Source organism: Apus apus, chromosome 5, assembly GCF_020740795.1.
Source record: "Apus apus isolate bApuApu2 chromosome 5, bApuApu2.pri.cur, whole genome shotgun sequence".
In the NCBI taxonomy this organism is placed as follows: domain Eukaryota; kingdom Metazoa; phylum Chordata; class Aves; order Apodiformes; family Apodidae; genus Apus; species Apus apus.
This window is the reverse complement of record NC_067286.1, coordinates 7,953,342-7,964,371: the sequence shown is the minus strand read 5'-3', so window position 1 is coordinate 7,964,371 and position 11,030 is coordinate 7,953,342.

Below are 11,030 nucleotides of genomic sequence, written 5' to 3'. Positions count from 1 at the left end.
AATTTTCCTAAAGATTAAAAAAAAAAAAAAAGCCTGCACTGAATATTTAGTTATTAACCACTAAGATGTTGGGATAAATCTTACTGCTCAGAACTAATGGTATCCAGTTGTAATGGCACACAAATAACAAAGTAACTGTGCATCTACATCCAACTAATAAAGTTGTCAGTGTACTAATCTTTATGGGAAAGTTATTAAATTAAAAATGCTTACAGAGGGTCAGCAAAAGCCTCGCAGGGCTGAATTTCACATATACTGTCAGCATAAAATTGGCTTGTTTAAAACCATGTGCTCCAAAATATACACAAGGTAAATAAAATTGTCAAAATCTTCTAGCAGTGCGATGAAAATCTGCTTCTGGTTTTCCTTGGTATGATTTTGTCTTGTTCTGGTGAGATACTTTCTGACTAGTGAAATAATCCTGTTTAATTTTTGTATTTAAGGTCCCTAAACAGAAAGAAAAATTCTTAGCCTCAAGGGGGAAGGGGGGAAAGCTCATCTGTGTGTACAGATATTTGAGGGGAGGATGTAAAGATGGAGCCAGGCTCTCTGCAGTGCTGTCCAGTGACAGAAGAAGGGGCAAATTGAAATACATTCCTTCTGAAGGTAAGGAAACACATTTTACTGTGCAGGTGACAGCCCAGAGAGGCTGTGTAACCTCCATTTTTGGAGATATTCAAAGGCCATCTGGACATGATCTGGGCAACTGGTGTAGGTAGCCCTGACTGGGGCTGGTGGGACCAGATCACTGACCTCCAAAAGTCCCTTCTAACCTCTACCATCCTTTGATACTCTCTGCTTCCAGTAGAGTAAAAACCCTGATGATTCAACCTCAGCTCAACTTTCTACAATCTGCGTTTAATACTGAGCTCCTCAACTATCTCTGTTTTATTACCTTTACTGTCTCGGTAACACATTTCTCTGTACAGTTGGTATCTTGGACTTAAATTATTTCCTTTTTTTAACTTTTTTTTTTCTTCCTCGCACTAGAGGGAGCTCTCTGGTGGCCTTTAAGCTTACTCTTGCAGCTCTGCTTTCGTTTACAATTAGAAATGTTCCTGCTGAAACTGCCATCAAACTGTACAACACAAAGCTGTATAAAACATGTATTGAAAAGGTTTAATTTTAGGACAAAATTGATCTTTCAGTTTATTTGTAAGTGAAGTAATGTAATACCAGATGGACAGCTTTGGTTGTGTTTTAATTGTGTTCAGCTGCAGCAGCAAAGTAGGCTTTTGATGTGCATAAATGCATTAGATGTTATGCCTGGCATTTATTTGGGTAGATGTGGAGATATGTTTGTAAACTTTGTTGCTGCGATACAGTTAATTTCTGTTTGGTATGTATTTGATTGATCCCCAAGGAATCTGTGATTGTAGGAAGGCTGCCTGGAGACTTAGGACAAATTTTTACTGTTTTCCATTATTACTGATCTCGTAGACAGTGGGTGTAAACCTGTACTTTTTTTTTCGTGCATATTGTGATTTGGCATTCTTGTTGTGTTGGTTGCTGTTTCTAGAAAGTAGGCTGGCACATTACAGCTGGATAAAGAGCAAAGTGAGTTTTATTGAATTTGAGGAGGCAATTGGTGAAGAGTCTTCAGGTTTTTTAGTCAAATAAGAGAATGCCACATGTGTGAGGTAAAGCCAGTGCAGGTCTGTTGATGCAGTTAATCTTTGTTATGGTCTGAAACCTGATTCTGAAGATACTTGTAGACTAGAGAGAAGCAAAAATTTTTCTGAAAATGTAAAGGTTATTGTTGACAAGCTGCCTAAATAGCCTTTCTGCCTAAGAAAATATGCTGAACATTTAGGAAAGCAATCTCTCTACAAAAAGAGGTTCAGTGAGGAGTACTAGTATGACTTCTTTTGGCTCTCTTTGCTTTATGGACCCCAAAACACCACTTCATTTCCAGCAGAATAGTTGTAATGACTGCCTCTCAGTTGTACATACAATTCTTGACACAGCAGAGATTAAATATTTCACAGACTCTTTAATGCTTGACAAGTGTTTCTTCTCACAGACATAATCTGTATTATCCAAGGCAGGAAAGCAAATAATAACTTGTCTTCTGCTTTAGCTCAGGAAAAAGAGCACAAATGTATTATTTGTCTCTGAGAAATCTGTTGGATAAGCAATATTGTAGATCCTTTAAATCATTGAGGTGGCTCATGAGAACCAGGTTGTAGGCTGTATGGCTGCTGTGGCACCTGTAACTACTGCCAGGACCAAAGGGGAGGCTCATCTGAGTAAGAAGGAAATAGGTAAGTTTGGATCAGAAGTCTGGGCATTGGCCTTGTGTTCTAAATATCCCCAGCATTCTTATGCTGCCATTCTCACCTGATTTATGGGTGTGCAGGCTAATAATAGGTACAGTGACAAGGGTGATAAGCATAGTTCTGTGTTGCTCAATTCATGCAAAGGTTTTGTTGTCTATTGAAAAAAGTTACTGAGTCGTGGCTGGAGGTGATTTGAAGATGCTTTCTATAAAATTATTCCTTTTCTCTTTTTATCTGGAGATTGTATAGTTGGATATTAAGTTTCCTGGACTTTGCTTGTTTCTTGACCTTGGGGAGCATTTTTTTATCAAAAAAAGTTAAAAGTCCTGGGAGAGGGAAGCAATGAGGTTTTCATTGGAGCTGTGACAGAACGAGCTTGTGTGACATGGAGGATCTCAGGGCCCACAACAACCTCCTCTATTAAAACAGGAGGTAATTAAAACTGCAATACTGGTAAAAGCCCATCAGACTTTACATTTTGCTACACCACTGGAAGGGGCTCCACACTGTACTGTTACAGAATTCATCATAGATTTTCTTCCCTAAGGAAGAGATTTTTTGGTGGTGGTTTGTTTGGTTATTTCACTATTTACTTGTTTCTTCAGGTAGTAGAGATCTCGTCTGCTACTTAATTTTTATCTAAACTACCTCTTATTCTGCTTCTTTAAGTTCCCCTAATAAGAGGAGACAGAGTTGAAGTTTGTTTTTACTTCTCTATGCATTTTTGTTGAATTGCTTCTCTGGGCAAAGAATAAATCTTGTTTTGAATTTGCAAATTATGGTTAACATATTAACAAAGATTCTGTGTGGACTTGATCAGTTGGTTGTTGTTTTTTTTGTTTTGTTTGTTTTTTAACAAGCTACTAATCAAGCAATACATTATCTAAAGTGAAGAACTTGTAATTTCTCTCAGTTGCGTTTTGCAACTTTATGGTTGGCAGTTTTGAAAGAGAGGAGCTGTTCAAGTGGAACGGATTGAACAGGTAAGTTGAATGATGATGTGTGAATGCTTTTGACACAGTCTTGCTTTTGTTCCATATAAATCTGCATATTTAATTCCTATGCTCTGTGTCTATAATTAAGATGTTTGTTTGACCAACCAAACAAGACCTTCCTATTTACTTTGTAGTAAAGAGATCAGCTGCGACTGATTTATTTATTTGTTCCACTTTTTCTTCTTATGATTAAAATAATGGTAATAATCTCACTGTAAGAATTCAGAAGAAGTCTATTAACATAAATTAAGGTGGAGCCCATGAAAAGGAGGTGACTTGAGGAATTCTGCAAAGATGAATCATCATTAACCATATTGGGCTTTTTCTGTCTTTGCTGTATAGCTTGGCATAATTTTGGTTTTGGATTTTTTGAACCTGGAAAACAAATGCAAAAAATATTTCAAGCTTTCAAGTAAATAATATTATAATATTTTCAGGTTGAAACTAATTTGTCAGTCTAAAGGCCATTGTTTTTCAAGGATTACAAAGGTATTTTGGCCCTCTGTATTCAGGGATTTTTTTTTTGTTTCATACAACAAGGCATTTTTTTAGTAATCAAGACTGTCCAACAGTTACAGAATTTACTAAATAGAGAAGTTGGTGGCTCTCACTTGGAAATTAATGGTACAGGTTGGAGTTTGAGTGTGGGTTTATAGTAACTGCAGTGCAGTTTCAGAAATAATTATCTTCTGATTTATTTCTTAGATTTTTCCTTAAGAAAAGAATACCACAGTAACAGATACAAAAGATGTTAGAAGTTGTGAAGTTGGGCATTTAAGTTGAAAAACTAGAAAAGATTAAATTAAAATAACCTGTGTTTGCATTGACATCATTTTGGACATGATTATTTAGTTGTGCAGGGAGACAGAGACCTCATGACTTTTCATTGTCATTGAATGAAGGATGATAAATTATATTCTCTGTTTAATGCATTTGAGGTACTTGAGGAAAATTAAGTTGTAGGAGGCTGCTATGAATTTTCTTACCCTTTTGAGCCCTTATGCCAAAAGTGCATGAAGGACTTGACACTTGTAAAGGACTGACAAATCTCACTTTACTTATGTTATAAGCTCTTGGATTTCACTGAGGTGTTCTTGTACTCAGTCCAGAGCTTATGGTTTGCCAAAGCACACTCTTTGCTAAAGGCATCTGAAGATGGGAAAGTCACTATTGACATTGGTAGTTTTTTTTCCACTGTTTAAACATCCAAGGTATTGAGAAAAAAATGTGTGACTTATTTTTTGAATATGAAAGATGTTAGATAAAATGATTATACTATTTATGCCATAGAAGGCTAAATAAAAATTCTGTTGGCATAAGCTCACTTTAAGGTTGTTGACTTTGCATAAAAGAGTACTAAAGAATGTAAATAAAATCATATAATGGTGCAGTGGCAGAAGTCCATCAAATGAAATAGATTTAAAATGCAAAAAGGTACATAAACCTTGAAGGCACAGGAAGTAAAATGAGTAACTTTGAGATGCTTTGTAAATTCCTCTAATTACCAATACACACATGAAGGTATCTAGACACCTCAAGGTACTTTGCCTCATTCTTTAAACTAAGTGGATGATGCTTTTAAGAACTAGGGATTCTTGTTACAGCAATCAAAACCCCCCATATATACCTGTATTTATGAAAGCATAGACACTTAGGCACACATCACAAGCTGCAAAACAGAAGCACAAAAATAATACACTCCAAGTAGAAAGAAATGAAGTCTAAACAACATGCTATTTAATACTAAAAAAGTGTCTCTAGAAAAGCTGTTTTCAGATCCCTTTTTCTATAGACAGCTTTATTATACTGGGTTTATGAGATTAATTTCTTCAATAGTTTCATGACATCAGAAAATGAAACAAAAAAACCCCACCCATGTGCTACCAAACTGCTTTGAAGATGTCTGTTTAGGATTAATTTAGATAATTCTTTCCACCAAAAAGTATGTGTGTATATTTATCACTTTAATAAAGATATATTCAATTAATTTTGAAAAACGGAGTAGAAAATTAATTTCCCTCCCACAGTCTTAATGAAGAAATAAAGAAACTAATTTCCCATTGCTGTTAGAGGGGTAATCCACTCCTTCACATATTAAGAAATTAATGTAACACATCCAGTCAGCCAAAGAGTCTCTGATTCTTCCCTGCCTCCCCAACCTCTTACACCAGCTTATTTTGTATAATACAATTATGAAAAACAAAATTGAAAGAGACTTAAGTCTTTTTATGTCTTTCAGATGCCAGAATGAGCTAATGGGCTGATGTTTCCATTAAAATTATCTGCTGAATTTGATAGTACTTGTTAGTTCTGGTTTCCTTTGAACAACAAAAACAATTTGTATATTCAAAAAAAATATATTAAAAACTCAACACCTCACACTCTTTTAAAAAGGACAAGAAAAATGTTAAGGAAGAATTGTGGCTGACTTTGTATAGCTTTTTGGCATTTGTGGGGTTTTATGTGGTCAAAAGGTCATCCTCTTTATTTGAGCTAACTACAAAAAAAAGATATTTTCTTTTATTTTAAAATTGTTCTGAATCTGAAACCATTCTTTTGTGCTAAGGATATATTTGAGCAGAGCTTTATAGTTAAAAGACCACGTCAACAGGTTATTTTAAGGTATTAGAAGTGTGTACGTGAGAGATGCTGAGAGTTATAGTACTGGGAATTATTTTCTTGTCTTCAGACAGACTTTATTTTACACTATAAGCAGCTTGATTTTTAAAAATTTTTTTTCTTTTAAACAGCACTCCCTACATGAGTGAGGCACGTGCTGACAGTGCACTCAGTATGAGTGCAGCTTGTCCTTAATGTAAGGAAGAAAACTATGAGGTTGTCTTCATGTTCAGATTTAAAAAACAAACAAACCAAACCAAAACCAAAACAAACAAACAAACACAGAAGAAAAAAAAAACAAACCAAAACAGAAAAAGGATGGGAAATCTCAGATTAAAATTTTAGAAATTTGTTACTTGTAGTAGACATTTTTGGGGTTTAATCTTACTGTGATTCTGAGTATTCAGCAAAGTGTGGGATTCTGTATGTAACTTTAAGTTGAGAATAGCATCATTGGTAGCAAAAAGCCAAAGGGTAAGTGTACATTTAATTGATCTCTTGATCAGGACTGCTTCCAGAACAGGCAGAACAATTGAGCTTTATTGAGCATCACTGGTTCCTTGGTTTGGTGAATGTGGCATAATTCAGAAAATGAGGAAATATGCAGAGCAGGAAAGAAATGAAAATACAGCTGCTCTGAAGGCAAAAGAGATCTAACACACAAAGCTTTTTGGAAAGAGTTAAAACCATAGAATCTGAAAGGATTTAAAAATAAAAGGTAGGAGGCTAAAATATATATATTTTTTTTGTATGTGGGGATTATGGCAAGAAATTAATTTCCCTTCTTTGTGTCCCCCTGACCACTCCCTGGTTTGAGCAAAGTAAGAAACAGTGTAGGAAGACCTACAGACCCATTTAATGTGAGAGGAAGATGAATGGGAGTCTGGTGCTGAGCTTGGCAGAACGCAGGAGTCCCAAGTTCCTTTGAGTTAGGAGACACAACTGCATGCTGCCTGAGGGGCAGCAGCTCCAGGCTTCCCCCACCCCGTGCCCAACCTCTGCAAGGAGGTGTCCAGCAACCCCTGCCTGCCCAGGGGCAAGACCTTGTGCAGCAGCTTGCAGCTGTGAGAGCTGGCAGTTTTTGAGGAAACCTCTTGATTTAGGGTGCCTGGACATCGGTGCCACTCACCTCCTTCAGGGATCCCAAATGGTGTGGTTTCCCACCCTGCAAAAACTAATTTGCCATGGTGAAAGGGTCAGCAGAGGGAAAGCAACCACATGAAGGTCTATTGTGGCAGACAAAGGTGTCCCTAGGCTATCATACATTAATTTTATTCATCTGAGGTGTCCTGGATATGAGAGGGTACTGTAGCTGGACTAGCTGCAATACCTGTAGGCAGTCTCAGTTTTGCAGAAGCAGAATGAGAACAGAGGCTAAATTAACCCACTTTGATAAATTCTGAGCAAATAATTCCTTCCCTGTATGCCAAACCAAAGGAAGGCATGACTTTCTGACTCTAGTTTTCTTCTTCTTCAAATGTAAGTATTTATTCTTTCTGTTAAGTGAATATTTTCTTTATTTCTGCTTTCATACCACGTGCAACATAATGTCTTAGTAGCTATGTTTTATTGTGTATAGGAACAATTGATTCAAGCAGGAGTGATCTGTGAGGAAAGCAGTGTGTCTTTCAGGACTGTATCCTTGGTGTTGGTCTGTTATTGTTTTGATATTTGTATGCAGCTGCATTACTTACTTTCAAGAATGAATTCCAGTGGTTAGTTCTAATGTTTCTGGTAGAGCCTGTTTGCAGTATTTCAGTCTTTTTGAGTGTTTCAATATTCTATAGATACATTTCTTGTAAACTCATCTTGTTTGAAAACCATCCCAAGAAGACTATTGCTAAATTAAAAAGCTGCAATAATTAATAACTTGCAAGGGCATAAAGAAAATGTTTGGGCACAGATATTCTGTTGTGGTTTGGAGAGCCTGACAAAGAAAAATGTGAAAGGTTGAAGAACTGTCCACTTGCTGTAGTCTGTCTGGAATGGAATATTCCTTCCAGATGCATTGGTCTAGTCATGTACAAGATTTAGACAGAAATGATTATGAATGGAATGATCAAACCAAGTTTTGTAAACACAGCAAATCAGAGGAGTGTTCTCATTTTCCCTCTTGGACATCTTCACTATATCAAAATTATTTGTGGAACACAAGAAAGCAAGCTGTAGTCCTATTATTTTATGTTGCTTCCATGCTGGGAACACAAGTCTTCGATCTCAGTACATTTCTTAGTTATGAGAAACTCCTAGCAGAGCATAGCTTAAAGAATGTGGAACTATTATTTCATACATAGTCTGGAAGCATATCTGGTTGTTACCCTTTTCTAATCCTAAAAAAGTTATTGACGTTTTCCTTTCAGATTAGCAAAGACACCGTCTTAATAGAACAGCTGTTCAGATGACATCCAAACATATTACATATAGAGATTTCATTAGAACTCAGGTATTGCTGTAATAGTAAATTAAAGTACCAGAACATATTTTAAAATTTTACTTTTCTTCTTCAAAAGCAATTTTTAAAGTATAAATTCCTAGTGAAAACCATTACCAAAGGTTTGCTTAGTATGTTAATCTATTTAAACTACCAGATGTGTTTCAAATATAGGAGTGCTGGGCTGGATCACAAGCATGGTGATTTCCCACAGCCACCACAGCCAGTATATACTAATCTGGTGTTCATTTGTAGCACTGCCTATAAATTTCAGTATGAAGGTCGGCCCTCTGCTCTGCCCCTTTTTCAGCTTCCAACCGTGACCTTGACAGGAATAAATTTCATGTTACTGGTGACAGTCCAAATTCTGTCCTTGCCTAATAGATCTAGATTATATGTTTCAAAACTTTTGTAAAAGAATGCTGTCTGAATTGTACTTTGGAAAATATTACATTTCCAGGTGTCATTGTTTCAAATAAATATTTTAGGTTTTGCCAAGTATATAATAGGATTTCAAGGGAAAAAGAAGTAACTCATTCCACAGTGACTATGTTATCTTTCCATAAAGTGTGATTTATGTGTAAAATTAAATATGCATAACTATTTGCTATGAACTTTCTTGAAAGACACTGGCCTCTACAATTTACATAAATGATGCTTTTATGGAAGTTCAATTCTGTTGTTGAATGTGGTAATCTAGGTGAAATGCAAGCAATCTTGAGTAAAAAACAATTTTTGGGGTACATTTATGTTTTAATTTTTGCATGGAGAGGAAAATAAGTGAAAACAGTTCCTATATTACCTTGAAATTTGTGGTTTATTTGCTTTCAAGATAGGATGTATATTTCTGCAAGTCACTTTAGATTGTTCTCCACCCCTTGTTTGGGAAATGAAATAGTTACTGGAAACCTATTTATTTCTCATGTTCATTTTCCCATTTCTTCTTGCCTCTTTCAAGTTTGATCAAGCAAAAGTAATGGACCCTAACAGCCAGTTATTAGATGACTTTACCTCATATTCAATTTTAAATTTAAATACTTGATAAATAAGCTCCTGCATACCTTTTCATTATAGTAATTTTCTTTATAGTGATTCTGCTTTGCCTGAGTTGTAGGACTTCATATTCCCTTTCTTTCTGTTACATCTAGGTTTCCTTCAATGCAGCAGTTAGTCTTGATTTCTAATGATATTAAAATAATTATAAAAATGAATGCTAAGTTTTGCAGAGAACTACTTACTCGGTAAATTCATAAACTGACACTATGGTTACTACATAAGTAATGAATATCAGCATACAGTGTTGAAGCCATTTTTCATGGAACGGTTTAAAATGTGGTTCTTCTTTATACAGTGCTATCGTAAAAATTTGTTAGATATAGAATTTTCAATTTTAATTAGCTTACCATTTTTCTATAAAAATTGCAAAGAGTACATTTTGTATTATCTGATGTTTAAAAAAATCCAGTTGCATTTATCATGCTATGCTAATTGTGTTATCTAGCTCATATCTTGAAGTCAGTGGGAGTGAAAGCAGGATTGAGGTCTAAATACATAATATTTTGAAGGCCAAGCTAAACATTTGTGTAAAATAAAAGGTCAGTTCGCTGAACAGTGAAAATCCACTGGCAGATCTTCCTCAACAGAGACTGTATTCCAGTTGTCTCTTTCCACTAGGCATCCAGGAACGCTCAAAACAGCCCTGAAGACCCATGGGGGCAATACAATCTCAGCCAGCTCCACTAGCTTAAGCCTGGTATGTGTTTGAGGATTTTTACAGTAACACTTCTGTAAAGACCCATTTGTGGTACGTAGCACAGCACTGCAGCTCACGAGCAGGACCATGATGGTACCTGGGGAAATTAACGAGGACTCACTTGATCATGCATTAGCAAGAGGATTCACCATTACGTAGACACTGGAAGCATCCAGGAGCCTTGGTGTCACTGCAGACTTCCAGTGTTCCTGTCGGCCTTCCTAAGAACATCCCTTGTGATCCTGGGCTGATGAAGCACCTGCCCAAAACCCCAAAGTTTTTAATGGGAAATTATTTGGGCTGAGTAAGTGTGTGGTTCTGAGCATGATGATTCTGGTTATTTTTTTTTTATATATATATACCTAAGTATATATTATTTCAAGTACTCTATTTTTTGAACTCGAGTGGTTTGGAAATGTTGATTTTGATACAAAGTTTTTCCTTCTTTATGTGTGTTTTAACAAAGCTGGGGCTATAGACTTCCCACAAGTCAAATCATCTTCTAAGTTTGGTGTATGCTTGAATCAGCAGTTAAATAATACCATTTAAGCGAAGTCGATACATCTGATTCATTGTGCCAAAAAAACCACCCCAGCTGTCTGGGGAGAAATAGGCAAATTTAAGGCAAAATACTCATGTTTCAGAACTACTGGGCGGGGGGGGGGGGGGGGTGGGTGTAAAAGGAGAGACGTGCCAGATACACCTTTAAAAACTGTTACCTTCTGGGTCGTACTCCCCTTGAATTTACACACGGTGTCACTAGAGGGCAAGATGAGGGATGCGGGGATGCGTGAACTGTGTGTGTTTCCGAGGCGTGACCCGCGTGTGCCAGGCACGAAGCCTTCCCCCCCCCCCCCGGCCTCCGGCTCTCCCGCCGGGGCAGCGCGGGGGCGGCCGGGCCGGGGCCGGGGCCGAGGGCTCGCGAGTACGGCTCTTCTTCCAGGGACAGCCTC